The 17,639-nt window shown below is 43.0% G+C and overlaps 1 long non-coding RNA gene across 1 annotated transcript; it reads left to right on the forward strand.

Moving 5' to 3' along the window:
- The first annotated feature begins 281 nt into the window (after positions 1-281).
- LOC118164556 lies at positions 282-14,936 on the forward strand. The gene is made up of 4 exons (XR_004749544.1): positions 282-1,990; positions 5,685-7,429; positions 13,047-13,157; positions 14,592-14,936. It is a non-coding gene; the product is annotated as an uncharacterized LOC118164556 (long non-coding RNA).
- Positions 14,937-17,639: the final 2,703 nt, after the last annotated feature.

Consider the following 17,639-nt stretch of genomic DNA (forward strand, 5'->3'; position numbering starts at 1 on the left):
TGTGCAATTGCTTTTGGATTGTTTCAGTACTGATGTTTGCAGGATCCTTTGACAATGGTCTCCATGCTCAATAGCAAATAGTGCAAGAAATGGTCCTTTTCTCTGTTTCAGACCAACCTTCTGATAATTTTTATAGTGTGCCCTCATTTTTGTATTATTTCTCTCTGCAATAAAAAACAGATTGCTTTCAGATAAATAACCTAATGTGGGATTGCCATGTGGCCTCTGTAAGAGATTCTAGGAAGTGAGTTCCATCAGTTGTGTTGTAAGATGTAGCTGACATCTGCAGGTCCTCATGATAGAAAATTTACTTACTAGGCTCCTCAGGTCTGTCTTTAAAGCGGTTAGGCTGACCACTTAAGTATTTTTAGGTTAGGTATCATTATGTGTACCTGAGGGAGGAAGACGTGGACTTCCAAGAGGCTGTGGTGGTATGACTCAGTTGTTGTATGTGCAGTTAGGACCTGTAGACTAGATAAAACCAGCACCTCGTAGAAATCTTGGATCTGAGTAGTAAATGACCAACACAGTTTATCTAAAATCTGCAACTGGGGCTCATCTGAGTATTTGCAAGAGGAAACAACTCAACATGAGTAAGAACTTTCAAGATCAGACCCATAATACTGGTGCTACTAGTAGATGATTAAATCTATGTACGAGACCTTCTCATTTCTAGAGAACGACTGTCTCAATGATCTCCGACCGCCTAATACTATTGCTTTTTAAGACAGACAATGTAGGTCTTCCTGTTTATTTTCCCAACTAACAAGTCAGTCAAGTAACCTTTTAGGAAATACTACAGGTCACTTCTGTAGCATACCTCACTGCATGGAAACCTTTATTGCCAGGATGAATGATATTCTTAGATATTCATGGGAAGTAAACAGCAATAATCCTGACAGGAGGTGTTGGCAGAATGAAGTGTGAACAGGAAGTGATTAAAGATAAAAGACAATCTCAGGAGTTACCTTTAGCTCACTGTGTGATTATAGGTGTGGTTAAAACAGGTCACAACAGAGCGTAACACCTGCTGACAACAAAGCTAATCGGAGATCCAAAGTTCGCTCGTCACTCAGGCTAGATTGAGATTATATAACCAGACCGATCACACTGAATAAAATTCTTGGTGCTTAACATATGCTTTTCAGCTTTAACTGTGTTTCAGTGTAGGCAGAAACATATGCTACATGTCTCATAAGCAAAGCTGTAGTGACACCTACATTAAGCTTCCAAGACATTTAGCATTAAAACATTTACCTTCATTTTCATTACAATTATGCACAGAATGAGGCAGGAGCCCAGGCAAAAACAATGTGTGATCATGTAATAAGGACGGCTTCATAATGACAAGGGAGGCAAATGATGGTTGCACCATCCACCTTCATTAGTGTATTTCCCAACCTCTGTGAGTTTTGTGTTGGGTGTTGGGTGTGTTTTTTTAACTTGTAGTCCCATTGGACATCTTCCATCTTTCCTTACATCTTTCATGTAAGTTTTCAGCTAATACTTTACTTACTCTCTAAAACAGAAAACCATACATATTATCTATATGATTATCAAAGTATTGTTGGCTAGTATCAATATTGTATCTGTCTTAATTTGTGATGGGTTCGTGTTTGTGAGTAACAGGATGTGTGTGACAAATGTGGGCCATGTAGTTTGTGCATGTTATCTTGGTATCTTCTTCCATTTCTGTGCATACAAATCCTGAATCCTTGGGCTTTGGGAAAAGAGACAGAAAAGATAATATCATGAGCAATACTCAGTGTTTCAACAGATCTCTTTGAAGTTACTCTTCTGGTTTACAGCCTGGCATTGATACCCCTCCATACTGATTCTGTGGCTCACCTTGACCTGTCTTCAGAGAAATCTTCTGTGACAATCTAGAAGGGACATGTTTTCCTGTGGGGAGTGGGATGTGCAGGTCTTGCATGGGACGTACCCTACCCGCAGAGGTAGACTTGTCATTTACATTTCAAATGATCAAAAGGTGAGTGGACTACCCAGTGTAATTACATCATGCATATGTAGCAGCACATGCATATATAGCAGAACATCCCTAAACTGGTGGTGGTGGTGGGAAAGGGAAATGGAGAGGGGTGATTTTAGTGCTCCATATTGTCACCTATCCACACTGAAGGCTCTCTCTGGTCCCTGCTCTCTCAGATGGAGAGTGTTTACTGCTCTTCTCTATTTATTCCTACCCTTTTCTTTCCCCTTTGTGATTCCTTTGTGCTAGTGTTTGGCTTTGTTGCCAGGTCTCAGCTTGCTCAGACTTTTCAATTGCTTGCTTAGGTTTAATCTTCTTTGAAAGGTCAGTTTTGTGCAAAAGAAGGATGAGCCCTATGTTGAGCACTGCAGTTTGAGGCACTCTGCAGTATGGGAAGCTCACCATGTGGTGCTCCTCGTTAGCTAGAGCAACCAAACTCACCAGAAGCAGAATGCATTACTTATGCACGTCTTGTGTAAGATACTCAGCAGAACAATTTGGACACGACTGTTGAGGTAAGAGGTAAGAGGGTGGTTCCAGGATGTACCTACATAACCACTGTTCTTAAAATATTAGCTCAACAAATCAGCAGTAGGCAAGCAAAAGGAGCAGGCTAGTTATCTAAGCATTTTTTTTGTTGTTGTTGATGAGTCTCCCTAAGGCACTGCCCTACCCGTGATGAAAAAAGACCAATCTCCCATCTTTCCAACTGCTGCAGAGAAATTTGCTTAAGCACCAGAAATGCTGCTGCATTCCCTCACCTGGAGAGGGAGTAATTGTTTGGGACATACATGATTTGCTGTTCAAATTCCAGCTCCTCCCTGGGTAGGTCTGTTTACTCTAAACTCTTGGCTGGGTTTGGGTCTAAGGGCACTCACACACACAAATGGCAAACAGGTTTGACTTGACTGAGGACTTCACAGAGGGGAGGTTGGAGGCAAATTGCAAAGCCCCAGCAAATGAAAGACATGAAAAATGAAGCAGACTAGTTATGTTTAAAAAGTCTTAAGTATCCAGCCTTTTGTTTCTTTTACTCACAGCTTTGAGGGGAAACTGGCTTAAGAGGAAAAGAATAGCTAGGCTGCTCCTTGTAGATGCGTATCTTCACCCAGGCTGTCTCATGCAGTACTTCCCTGTGTTGTTTCACTCCTGAATTGCACAAGGTTAAATGACTTTATCCTTAGAGCTGTCAACTCTGGACAGGATTGGGACCATCATAGTAATGATTAAATTGTTCTTTAACATTTCTAGAATTAAAAACAAGTTCTCAGTCATGCCTTCCGATTGTTTTATTATAGATAATGCACATTTGTTCTTTGGAAACACAGAATGGAGTAACCACATGAGCTGTTAATTGCTCATGAGCAGAATTTCCTCTGCTGGCACCATTCAAAAGAACCTTTCTGCACTGTTTTTAATGTTAGGGAAGGATAGTCCTTACAGATATAACCCAAGCATCTGAATGTACATTGCTTAAGAAGACATCTTTCACCAGCAGGCAGATGGAAATAATTCTGATGTGAAGGGAGGGGAAAAGAGGTTGCAGAAAGAGGTGAGCTCTGACTCACATCTCCAGAGCTCGTAAAGGCTGTGTTTGCATTATCCCTGCCAAGTGTGTACTGTCGAAGGCTTTGCTGTGCTTCTGGTTCTGCTGGGGGCTCAGTGGCAGTGGTGCCTGTGAAGGGCTCCCACGTAGGCATCACGTTATGGAAGGTGGTCAAAACACAGCTGTGAGTTCTAACTGCTTTCAAAAAAACACTGAACTGTTGACTCCAAGCCTCATCCTGCACCTGCTCTGACCCAGCTCAGTGCTGCTGCAGCACCTCCTGATGCTGCCCCCAACAGCACTTACACCTGTGCCCCTCATAGTAGGGTTAGGGGTCAGAGTTTGGCTAGGGAAACAATGGTTTTGCCAATTTTCTGCTCCCAGATGTGAAGCAAAATGGAGATGACTTCTTTGGTTAAAGACATGAGCTGTGAAATAGAATGAGGTGTGAGACAGCAAGGGAGACAACAGCCGTGTTATTTGATGTGAATGATACACAAAAACAAGAATACTGATGTCCAGAATAAAATCGGGCAATTGGAGCTGACTGAGTAGAGGCTATATGGGGAGAAGGTATTTGGGAAAAAGCTATGTGTCCCAGTGCAAAATTTCAGAGTATTTTGCTTCAGGAGTGCTCAGGGTTCTGTACAAGCCTTCAGTGAATGCTCCTGAATTGGAAATGTGTTTCATGCAAACTCATGACTTACGAATCCATAAATAAACCTTGGAAAACAAATCTGAATTTTGTTCCTGCAAGAATTAATTTTCAGTGAAAAGAGCTGTGCTGGGTGCAACACTTGCTATAGTTTGTTGTTGGTATTTGAAAAAAAAGGAAAAAAGAGAGAACGTGCGTGGGTGGTAGGACAGGAAAGTCAACAGTCAAAGTGCTTTCTAGAGACACTGCTTTGAAGATCTTGGACTAGGGACTTGAAGTGGGAAGGTAAAGATATATCCTGGGGCATAGTGTCATAAGGCAGAATCAGCCAAAGCTGAATATTGGTGCTACAAAAAGGGGAAGATCCTGCCCCCACACCCGTGTTCGTTCCCAGCTGTTGTGGTGCTGGCAGTCACCTTGTACTGGTTTCTGCACGTGTTGGATTGCTCTGTGCCAAGGTTCAGCTCACTAAAGTGACATAAACCAGGTGCAATATTGCTACTGCAATAAATGAAATTGGCTCTGTGAAAGGAGGAGTAAATGCTGGAGATGGTGCCCTGGGGAAGGGGCCGTGGCCCATGGCTGGGACGGGATGGAGGTCGGCGTGTGCTTTCTGCAGCACTGAGCTCTTACTTTGGTGCTGCCCCAAGCTAGAAACCACCAGAAGAGGTGACAGCAGCTGGGGTTGCACTTCTCCCACATCCAGCTGCAGAAATGGATCCAGAATACAAGGTCTGGGAACTGGTGGTCACAGGTCATCCAGGCCTCTGCCATGTACCTCTGCTTCTCTCTGCAGTGTACGCTCTGTCCTGTCTTGTCCTCATGCTCGCTTGTGAGGCATCTGCCAGAATTTAGTGACTTCTAATGTTTTTACTTTAACCCCAGGGAAGCTCAGTGTTACAGCGAGTCCATGGTGCCAGCTAATGGCTGGTGTTTTGAGATTTGGAAACTAGGGGCAGACATTTGTAATTTTCTCTAGGGTGGGGAAAAAAAGGAAAAGATCATTTATAACTGAGGTGAGTCACTGATGATATTCTAAACCATGTCCTGTAAGTGTTTCTATTTAAGAAAAGTTTATATCTGTTCCCCTGGAGCACTGCAGGCCATCTAGCAGCAAAACCAGTATTTCCGCCGTGGAGACGGAGGCTCTCCTCCCCGAGAAGCCTTTCTTTCTCCTCCCACAGTATGCATAAAGGATATACAAAGCCAGCTGGTCAGATGGATTAGAAAGCACTGCACCACGTCAATGGGCACCCTTGTTTGTGTTCTTGAGGAGAGATTCTTAGTTCAGAAAGAAAGAAATGCCTCCTCTGTAATCGCCACTAACGAGGAGACCCCAGTGAAGTTTTTGTGTTTTAAAAGGCTTTGGCAAAAGATGTTTTGGACTCTCGGATTAGTTTATGTTCCCTCCCCCTCCCCACTTGATCCTTAAGGATTTGCCTGAGTCATGGATTTTTACTGGGCTTGTTAACTCTGTTGTTATTTTTTTTCAGCCAGCAGAATAAAGAAATCCTTTAGCGAGCGGCACTCACCGGGGATTAGCTGTGAGTGGACCGAACAACTTGGTGGCTCCCCGGTGGGGTGACCTCTGACTCCCGGGTCAGATGGCGACTCATCTCGTGCCTCCTGACTGAAGCAAGCTGAGGGTTCCCAACAAGTGTTCTCCCCATCCTCACCGGTTTCCCTCCATGCAGCAATGGGCAGTGCCGAAGATGAGCTCTGTGTTATCACAGCTGCTATTCCACAAAAGCGGGGGAAAATGATAAAGTATATAGAATATCAAAGGCTACGGTAACTGTTATTGGAAGGAAACTGTAACCTCTTTTACCACCTAAAGGGACCTGTCTGCTTTCCTCCTCTGTAACTTCAGAGCTGCTTTTCCAGCAGGGGTTTTCCCTGCGTAGCAGCGGTGCTTCAATTCATTGCAGAGTTGAAAGGCGGCAAGAGTGGCTTTTGGAAACGTTTCTGCTATGGATGGTAACTCTACCCAGGCCTGATGGTATCACAGATCCTGTGGTGGTGGCAGAGAAAGGTTTAAAGGGAGTCGTGCACAAGCTTTAAATGCTATATCTGAACTGAACCCATTTACTTCAGCTAGGAATTCACAAGCAATGCGTTTCGGAGGCAAAACACAGTAAGAAGAGAAGCCAAAAATTAAACTGAAACCTTACGTGTAATGGAGGTCAGATTTTGTGTGTAAGGCTAATATGTAGATGAGTATCACTGAACAAATGAGTTATGCAGATTAACTCTGCCTTTGAGAAAATTGGTTAAATACTATGCTATCCACTGTTTTACACAGTCTTTGAAATCCTGGCTGTTTTACAAAGCAGTCGACTGCATCTTTTATCAGGTTATCAAGGGTTTGGATCAATTCATGATGAATAAGCGTCCAACCTACTCTATTGAAAGCTCTGTCAGTCATTGTAGTATACCGGTAGGTTTTCAAGAAACAGCTGTGGAAAAGGAACCTTTCCCTCTTAGCTATTGTTGGAGAAAAAGTAACAAATCGCTTTCATTGTTGGAAGGGAGTGTTGGCTCACACAAAGTCAGGTTAAGTGATGTGTGTTATTTTATATGTGAATAAACTGGATGGAGTTAGGCAAACCTCCAGTGTATTAAAGCATTGCACCTTAAAATGAGATTTCCAAACAATTCAAAGGAATTAAGCTCCAGTGCAGTTTAGATTGATGCCCTGGCATGCAATGAATGGGGGAGGAATAAAACAGTGATATTGAATATACTATACATATTTAAGTAAGTATGCATTTGATACATGTTCATGTGCAAATACAAACATAATTATATGTGTTAGCTTTTTGCTTCTCCGCCATTAATTAGTAGTTGATTTCTTGTAAACATGCATGGCAGAAGAATGCTCTTGGAGGCTTTATTAAAAGAATAGGCTGTAGCAGCTGTAGAGATATTTAGGGATGAGGAGGTAGGCAGATAGGAAGAAGTTGTGTAGAAGGCTGGCAAGGAGCAGGAGTAGTTATGGAGGGGCAGGCAATCTGCAATAGGCATAAAAAGGGGAAGACCTTTAGGATTAAGAATACGGCAAACTTTGTGCCCTTCTGGTATCTCCTTTGTCCATCACTTTGCACAGACCTGTTTTTTGTTTGTTTGTTTGTTTGTTTTTCCCAAGTTGGTTGCAGGTGATGAAATGGCTTTAAACTGTTAGCCATTAGGAAACAGTCAGAAAGCTGTGATGTGCATTTCATGATCAACTGTGTCTGTTGTGAGTGCATCAACTTTACCTTGCCCTGGCTTTCCACAGGATATTAAATTAGGTTCAAAGTCTCCCTATTGGTTGTCAGAGTCCATAACTGCCTGGAGCAAGGGCTTGTGGAAGGCTGCTGAGAGCTGGAGGAGGAGCAGCTGGTGGTTTCGCTCCTCAGCTGCCAGGAAACCTTCTTCAGACAGGGTCAGATTGCTGAAGGTAAAGCAACGTGTAACAGCTGGTCCTATCTGCACTGGGGACATCCTGCACCCCATCCTCATTGCTCCTCTTCTCTGTTCCTGGCTGCCAGCTCCCCCTGGCCTGCTGCAAGTCTAGTGCCTGTCAAGCCCTGAGCAAGACGGATTCAACTCACTGGCCTGGAAGAAAACTAACGTGACAAAAAAAGTGAATTGTTTGCTCCTGAGTTAATGAACTGAATCAGCTCATTGAAGGCTCTGATGAACACTAAAGTCTGATGTAAGAGAAAGGGTGCGTTAGCATGACTGGGGCGGAGAGGAAAGGGCAGGGCTGGAGTGCAGGACACGCTACTTTTGGCGGTGATAAACTGCGAGAGTGATTCAACCCTGACATGCAGCTTCCCCAGAAGGGTCTTAATGCTGCACCATGAAACAGGAACTGCTTTTAGCACAAGCTGCACCATTGCCTGTCATTATCATAAATAACCAGTCATATGTAAAACAAGAGCTTACAGTACACACACAGGACTCCAAATTCATTCACAGGAAGAGCAAAGCACACATGGTAGAGTTTGACCACGCCACAATGCACTGCTGCAAGTCACTCTGGCACTGTAATGGTGAAGGGCATATCGGAACTTACTGGGTGAGGGGGCAATAAGTAATCGAGATGAAGGGAGATTTATTCCCAGTCTCCCAAAAAACATTATGAAGGCACCATCCTCACAAAGAAGAAACTTTGTGCCTGTAGAGTATGATGAAAATGTGTCAATGATAGATTAATTTCCTTAGGCTGGACGTTCAGGGTACTCCAGGATTCTCATTTGTTTCAGTTCTGTGAAGCATTTATCCTGGCTTTATTAAAGCTCATGTGACAAACATTTTGGAAGCTCTGTTTCACGTCAGCTAGCCAAGTTCAATTTAGTTGTGTTGTGCTGGAGGTCAGGACTGAGACCTTTGCCTTGGTGTCTCCCAGGAATCTGGGCAGAGAATTCAGTTCTAATTTCTTTAAAGTGCGAAGGGGAAAGTTTGCATTTCATGGTGTGTTCACAGCTTCAGTGAGTATGAACAATCTCTGATTAATACCAGTAGTAAAGGAAAGAAAAAAAGGTCAGAGGTTTTCACCATTAATTTTTCGGACCTTTCTGCATCTTTTTCTCATGTCTTTTCATCCCCATCTTGCATGCTTTTTTCTTGATGTCCTCTTTTGTTCAAAAGATGTAGGTAAAATTATCAGAGAATGAATGATAGAAGGTTTTCTTTGCTTGCAACATAAAGTAGTAAACCATTTTCCAAGTAGTAAACTCTGTAGATTGTGAATTGTGCAAATTCAGATGCGTCATTTACAACTCTGGTCTTTGGCAGACCAGATACAAGTGCTTCAATTCTGGGCTCGCTGCACAGAGAAGTGCAGTACTCATGCTACCCTGCCTTGAAAAGGTTCTGGTACCACAAGACATGAATATGATGGGATAGTCTGTGGGCTGGGGAAAGCTCTAGCTGGATAAACTGTGCCTTGCACGAACTTGCCATCTAAGACTGTGAAATGGCAGATGAAGACAATACAAGTTGCAGTGTCACACTTCAAGCAGCTGAAAGGGACATCACACAAAGGACTCTCAGCCTGGGATGGATCAGGAAAGGTATGAACCCCACATCTTTACATTGGTCACATGACAAGGGATAGCCCTTAAACTTCAAAAATTAAATGTGCACTTTTGTTCATTGTAATAACCCAGCCCATCTTCATTACTCTTTCGATTTGGTTGTAACTTTTATTGTTAGACTGAGTAACAGGAGCAATTAGGGTAAAGACATCAGAAAGAGCCAGATACCATACAGTTGTCCTGATATAGTCATTTGTGGCAACTTCAGGATTTAAGTGTCTCATCAGATACTGCTGCGGCTTTAGGAAACCTTTGGCTTTGCTAAAGTTGAAAAGCTTTGCCAAGCATTTTAAAAGTTCATCAAGCCTTAGAAAGTATTCTGCTCTGACCTGAGCTGGATGTTAGTTTTCACATGTTGTTGGTATTAGCATTTTGATCTCTTCTGTCTTCAAAAGAAGCAATACCCTCTACTCACAGAAGGAGGAATCTATGGAAATTGTAAGACTCTTATTTCAGGTTTTTCCTCTTTTAGTTATAAATGCCCTTTGAAATAAATCTGCAAATGTAGTATATAATTCAGATCAGCTGGAGCTATACATTCAGTGGGTCATGCACAGAAAATTGTAGGTGTTCCTCATATGTCATCCAGATTTTTTTTTAATGTTCTTGGCAAAAATACGATGTTTGTGTGTGGACAGCACTACCGATGTCCTGTTGACCGCCCCCAACCCACCGCTAACCACCTGGAATGAAGTTATTTTTATAACTGGCAGATTTTTATAAGCGAAATGTTTCAGATTTAGCAGCTGAATGGAAATGTGTGGCATGTTTTCTGTGGTCATCCTTGTTTGCTAATGTTACAGGGTAAGGCAAATGTGCTGCAGAATTGTGGTATGTTTGCATCTTTGCAAAGGGATTGATGACTAGCCTAGCTAAAATACACAGGCATAGGCCACCTGGTCTCTGCAATTAAGCCCTCCCAAAAGATGGGTGTGCTCTAAAACTGGAAATTAGGTAAATCTGTATTAAATTGGAAATATCCACAAAATCTGAACTTGGAGCCCAGTGGGACTAAGTCTAGCTGATCAGTTTTAACCAAGAATTGCTATAAAATGTATGGTGTAGGCTGATACTCTTTGCCAAATGCCCTGATGATGTTTTTCCTCAGCTTTGCTAGAGCGGACTTCAGTGTGACAGTCTAGATGGGGACTGTTTAGCATTTCCCTCTTTGCAGATGCCAAAATGATCTGTTCTCCTTTTCTGTTTTACATGTTTCTTCCCATTTTTTGTTTCATTTGAGCTCAGGGAAACTAAATAGAGAGCATTTTAGTTACTTAGAGTCACCTTCCCCTGGTCCTGTATGCTTTCTGTGACACTGTCTAGGCTGTCACCCTTGGGTTTCTACAGGAGGAGAGCAAATTGTGACTGACTGAAGCACAAGAAAGAAAACCATATATGTGCATGTGTGTTAACAGTCCACAAAGAATAAGAGATCTTTCACTGCTTTTCCTGATACAAGAAGTAAATTCTTGACAAGAGCTAAGTGTCAACAGTATCATCAGTTGTCAACCTTTTGCAGAGTCCGACGAGGTGCAGGCCCTTGCAGAGCCTATAGACCTAAATGTCTCAGCCTTGTTGCATTTTACTGGGTATTATTTATGTTAGTCTAGGCCAGGCTGAAATAGTTTTCCCTGCTTCTCTTTATAGAGCCAAAATTGTGTGCACAGTCCTGTTTTTGTGAAAAGCCCTGGCAGGCCTTTGAGCATGGGTGCTGTTAATGTGACAGAGCCGCGATTTCACCCCGGGCACTTTTGCATCTGTGTACGTAATCTGCTCTGAGCAGCTTCAGACAGCGCTGTGATTAAAAATGCCTGGGCAGGTCTCCACAAGCGCTGTCCCTGTGCCGCATTTCGCAGTGCTTTACTGGTGTTATACACAGGAGGCAGGGTGTGGAGAAGGGCGACTTTCAGAGCAGGTATTGAGCAGGGCCTCGGGGCCACAGGAGCAGGAGCTCCCTTCATATCATCATTTTAAGTGGTTAAAGAGGGTGTTTGTTGCTTACTGGCCGATAAAGTAGCCACCTGCCGAAGGCTCCCAACACCCCTTTGATGCATTGCAATCCCCATACAAGCAGTTCTCCCTCCAGCTATCTGCCCTCTCTGGTTCTTTAGGCTTCTTCTTTCTTTGCCTTCCCGGTTCCCCCAAGTCCTGCTGTTTGTTGTTCTGTGTCAGCCCTGTGCTGCTGCATCATCCTGCTACGTTAGGAAATGCCTAAGCCCTTACCTTCAAGAAATGTACATGGTAGGAAAGACGGTGGTTTCCAAAAAAACACAGCACAGAGATGCAGACTTGTTCATTCCTTGGGTTTTAGGTCTGGGGCTCTGCTTTGATCCAGCCCCACAAATGTGAGGTCTGAACTTGTGCCAGTGTCTGATCTGACAATGTTTTGATTTGAAGAAACATGTCAGTGTTTCTTTGATTCTATTTTTTTTTTTTTTTTTATGGGAGAAATTAAACTTGAGGGGTTAGAGGGGGAATTTTTTAACTATTTGGAACAGTCTCTGTAATACAAAAATCATGTGATCGATAGCTGTTCAAATATGACTGGCGGCCAGACTCCGGGCCTCATATCCCTGTGCTCAGAAAAGGATCTGAGCCAAAGCCAGCTGGGGAATCCTCCCAGGGTTTATAAACAGCTTTGGCTAAGTTCATTATCAAGTAGAAAAAATGTAAATCAGTTTAAATAGAAAGCTAGGTTAAGGTTTAAGGTAGTTCCAGAGGCACCCGGGAGAAAGCCATCACAGTCCTTTGGCACAGACTTGAGTTGGTTCTCTATCTCCAGAGCGTTCCTGTTGAACCTTGGGCTTTCTGCCTTGCATTGATGGAAGGTGCTCAGAATACCTGGAGCAAGGAGACAAGCCACTTGTCCAGAGAGACTTATTCCCTCTTGTTCTGGCTGTGGGACTTTGGAAACGTTTTGGGCAAATTTTCTAATCTCTTGAAGTGCTAGTTAGGCCCAGCTCTGTGCAGAGGAGGAATTACTTGTGCTTGAGCTTTTCCTTAAATAGCTCCAAGTGCTTTGGTGAATATAAATTGTAGCCTGGTATTACTTACGGCTTTTAATTACTGTCTACTCTTGATGGCCATTTCTGTTGAGAGGTACATTTTGAGAACAAAAGGGTTTTAGGTATATCTGAAAAGTGAAAAGCTTCTCTGAGCAGAGAAGCCTACCAGTAAGATTATATGCAATTTTCTTTCTGAGCAGCTGGTGTGCTTGGGCCATGTGAAGGCTTTGCAGACAAGAGAGTTGTACTTGGAGCCTGGAGTAGCAGCAAAATGAGTGGCTGAAGATGTCTGAGATAAATCTGTTTCCCTTGGTTTCTTGCTGATCAGTTTTGTATGCAACGGGAACGTCTGAAGATGGAGGGGTTGTCAGAGACCTCTCAACTATATTTTGTTTTTAGAGGCCAAACATGGGTGTTAGGAAGGACTCCTCTTGTGCATAGCAGTTAATTTCTGTCAGTTTTGTTGTTTTGTAATTGCCGGGGGTTGTCACAGTCTGCCAAGAATATGCCCACTGGAGGTCTCTGATCTGCTTGTCTCTCTACAGCCTGGTTCTGCATTTTTTTTCTGTGAATTTTTGCAGAGAATTCAGTATGGGAGTCTCTGAGGCTGGTGTGTGCAATTCTATGGCTTAGAAAACCCCCTTTGATTCACAATGACCACAGCCTTCTCTTTTAATCAAGATTTAGGACATGCTTCATGTCAGGTCTCATCCTTTCTTTACTTCCCCTCTGCAGTAATTCACGATTATCACTTCTTTTGCACCAGCACCAATGCTCTTGTGACTATTGCACTGTTTCAGGGAGATGATCCAGCCAAAAAGTAACCTGAAAAAGAATTGCTGAGCTCTGTGAACCTGTTCCCTAGGATCACATAAGTGTTAGTGCTGGCCCGTGGGAGAGGGTGAGAACACACATGCCAGAGTGAGGAAGAGTGCTATAGTTTTCCGCCGGAAGAATTATACTACCACACAACCTCAGTGATTTGGATGGGGAATTTATATCTGTGAGAGCTTTATCTGAGTCACTGACTAATTGTTAATATTACCATGTTTGCCCTGCAGTAATATCAGGAGGCTGCAATAATGATAGGAGCACTGCTGTGCCTACCTCTGTGTACACACCGGAGGAAAATTGCCCAGTGTTTGCAGTCTCCATAGATGTGACAGCCAAACACAACCAACGACAACAGAAATGTGCTTCAGTCAGAAAAGTCATGCTATTCCTGACCAAAAGTCCATCTCACTGCTCTTACCCTGTATTTTTTCTTAATGGGGGCAACAGCTTTGGTGAGGGTGCAGAAGTTGTGTGCTCAGTGCTGCTCTTATGCGGTAGACCCTCATAGCTGCAGGAAAACAGGACTTCTGTGCTGTGGGTTGCATCCAGATGGTAGTGGTTACCAGGGGACTTATCCTACAAGGGGATTATCTGAACTGACAAAGTCCCATCTTGAATGTCTCTGCAACAGGGTTTTGGTCTTATCTAGTGTTATTCTAAATGTGCTCTTTTAAAAGTTCATTAGGTGTACCTTATTCCTTGTATCGAAGATAAAGTGAACAGTTGCTTCTCATTCATCTTCTCTGTAGCCTTTATAAGTTTGTGAACCAGTGCTTAGCCATATTAAATTTTTCAAGTGAGAGAGGACCCAGCCTGGGCTGTTAGTAGGGGAAGACTGCAGCTGTAGGAGTGGGAACTGCATACCCTCCTTTATAAAAGGGCTGAGTCCTCTTCACTCCTGTGGTATGAGCTGCTTTTAGCAGCTCTGAGAGTTATGTTTGCAGTTGTACACTTCAAGCTGAAGGAAGCATTCCTCTGCATGGTGCTGTTGGTTTAGCTGTATGACTGTGGAGGAATGCAGCATCACGTGAGAAAAAAACAGGAAGTGTTTCAGGAACTGGCAAGTTTGAGAAGGTTTAATCTCTTATGATCAGCTGGCTCCCAGGAATCGTTTAAGGAACAATTCCTTTATTTCTGTACAGAGCAGAATTAGAAAGTTTATGTATGTCCAGGTCATGTTTCCTGTGTAAGTATGAGCAATATAGAATAATTTACCTTAAATCTTTTCTTGAAGACTAATTATTATTTCCTTCCCCCATTCTTTAGTAACTTTGAGGATGTAATGAGACATTAAATAAACTGGATCTGACGTGAGACAAATTCTAAGAAGTTCCCACTTTCCATCCCTGATGCTTGGTGCTGTTCCTGCACTACTCTGGTTGTGCTGATGCAGCCATTTGCGGGGCTGTGCTGAAATGATCCAGGTTAAACATCAAGCACAGAAAATCCAGCAGCAAAACTTTTGTTTTCTTATCAGCTGAGATCTGCAAATCCAATCTGTTTTATTGATACACATGAAGATGCACTGATATAAGAGAGGCAGCACTGGACCATGGCACGGAGTAGAGGTGGGTGGCCTTGCACCTGGGGAAACTGAGTGGCAGAACAGGAGACTGAACAGAAGAAGTGTGTTAACCAGTGATACTGGTAATTCCTGATGCACTCTGTGCCCTGAGCCAGCTTCTGCTTTTAGTTCATATACACCCACAGTGACTCCACATCGAAGTGGCCTTAGCTGTTGAACGACTACCTGTCAGTATGGTAACGCTCACCAAACATGGCATTTATGAGATCAACGTCATTTTGAGATGTTTTTATACCTGTTTTATATTTAGCAAAAAAACATTTGTAGTCTCTCACAGACTTTTAAAATGGAAGCAATTGTATTATACATTAAAATATATATATATATATATATGCAGTGCAACACTTTACAGTGACTGGAAGGGAAATGTGAAGTTAAAAATAGGCTACTGACTTCAGCTCCATTTCTTTGTATCTAGTTGACTGAGTTATCCACTTGTGCCACAGTAGTAATGCCAATTTAGATTTGGGAAAGGACTATAGGCTCTGCAGGTAAAAGACACCACATGATATGGAATACTATTATAAGATAGAGGCAGCTTCTTCTGAAGTGTTTTCCTGCCTTTTGCTTACTAGTATAGGAAAGATGGAATGATTGTAAAGACATAATGCTTTTTCTCCCAGGCTGTGTGGTTTCTGTGTCCAGTACAGTAAGGTTTGGCTGAAGATGAGAAGCTGTAACACTGCACACTGGTCCCAGCCTCTGTTTGAATTCTGTACCGACATTTGACCACCAGACTGTCGAGGTGGGTTTGGGGTTTTAAATGCAAGGCCATGAAAAGATGCCAAGTGTCTGCACATTGCTGGTTTGCATCCTGGTACCCTGGGCCTGCTTGGAGAGACTTTTACTTTTCTTCTAAGCTCAACAGGATCACGTAACTCAGGATAACTCCAGATTTTGTCTCTTTTGAGCATGCTGGTTAGAATTGATATGTAAAACCTTAAACACTCTGGAGCTCAACCAATTAAGAGCAATAATTACAAACTGGGTTATAGTGAAATCCTATTCACTTGCAGCATTCTCCAGCCTAAAATTTCTTCAGAGGAGATGCAGGGATAACACGGCCGGGGTGGGAACACTTCCTTTTTAAATTACTAATCAGCATTATTGTCTTAAATGTAAATTAGTTAATTAGTGAGGTCAAGAGACCACACAAAAGATTTTATTGGTTTGAATAAAATGCAGCCTGGCATCAACTAGTATTGTAACAACCAGGTTTTCTGAGTTAGTATGAATCACCAGATTAGATGTAATTTCACCTTGTTACTCACTCATGAATCTACTGTGTTTCCAATTTATTATAGAGCTGTAATTATTTAAAAACATCTTTGCTTGCTATAGATACTGTATTACCTATCCCATTTCTACATAAGGGTTTGGCTTGGTTTTCATTTCTGCTCTGTCCTCATTCTATGCTTGATTTTTCTTTAACTTTTCTCTCCTTGGTGCTTTGTTTCTTTTTTTCTCATGGGGGTTTGCTTAGAAGTTATGCAGACTCTTAAACAATGTAAAGACATGAATTTATCAGATTGTAAATTACAAAGCTTGAGTTGCCTTTTTGGCTATCACCCATGTGTTTTGGCTTTTACTACCTGTTTGGCATGCACTACTTTTTCATTCAGATGTAAGCAGCACTACTGAAGTGAAAAGGCTGTGGCTGCGTGTTAATAGTAATGCTTCAGGTGTTCACTCATTAAATTCTTGCGGTAGGGGCTGTAGATCCTCTCAGCAAAAAGAAACTATTATTTTCCAGATTATATTCAGAGTAGATAAGACAAATTATGAGAGTAAAGATGATCTGGATCATGTGCAAGGGGAGCATGGGTATTGGGAAGATGAGGTGATAACATGTGTAAAGTTTATAGTGAGTTGGAAACTGAACCCAAGTCACCTCGTTCCCGTTTCAGCGCATTACAAGTCAGAATTACCTCCCATTGCCATGGCAGGTATGTTCCTTCAGGTTCCCCCACCCTCCATTTTGTATTGGCAGGGTTGCTGCAGACTACTTTAAATAATAGCATGTTAATTTTTACCTGAAGAGATCGTGGAAAATTTGAAATAGATCCTTATTTTCTGGGCAATGTGGTTAGAAAAGCATTGTCTTGCCTTTATTTACACATGGGAGACAGGGCTCCTGCCAGCCCGCCATGGGAGCAGCGCTTCTCGCAACGCAGTGCCCAGTGAGGTGTGTGAAGCAGCAGAGCTGGGAGAGAAGGCAGGGAGGACTGGCTCTGCCAGTCAGGGAGAGGCGGCTAAATAAACTGAGTGCTTTGTGCTGTGGCGGGACTTGAATCGTGCCAGGCAAAGCAGACAGCAGGCGCAGAACGCAGTTAGCACCCACTGGTTATTAAGAAATATCTGCCCGCAGATACGAGGGGGTCAGAGTTGGGTTTCATTTCATTCTTTCCAGGTCTGTGAGGTTGCAGCTGCCTGCTCTTACTTAGACCATGCCCTGCTCAGGCTAGACGAGTGGCACGAGGCTGATGGGAAGCCTCAGCTCTGTTTTTGTGCCTCTCCAAAGCAGTACAGCACCTAGCTTTAGCAGGTGTGCAGGGTGTCCTTGTCACAGCGGGTTTGGTGCACTTGGTGAGATAGGCAAATGTTATTATCTTGCATTTTATAGACAGTTATTGCAGCACAGAGTAAACAAGCGCCAAAGCCTCCAAGGTACTTTGATGCCTGACTCTAAATGGTTTCAAGGTCATGCAGGCCCAGCATATTTCTGCGGCTCAAGGCCGAGGTGAGCTTGTGCGTTGACACCGGCTGTGTAGACTGTCACAGGCAGTGCAGGGATTGCTGGGCCCAGGCTGGTGGAGTAACCGCTGGACCAGGCTGCCTTTCCTAATCTTTTGTTCAGATCTCTGCTTCCAACCTGTCTGTTCCACAGGATGAAAACCACTGTGGTTTTACGCTGAAGCAGTGCCTCCAAGCTTGAAAAGA

This window comes from Oxyura jamaicensis, chromosome 3, assembly GCF_011077185.1.
Source record: "Oxyura jamaicensis isolate SHBP4307 breed ruddy duck chromosome 3, BPBGC_Ojam_1.0, whole genome shotgun sequence".
NCBI lineage: Eukaryota > Metazoa > Chordata > Aves > Anseriformes > Anatidae > Oxyura > Oxyura jamaicensis.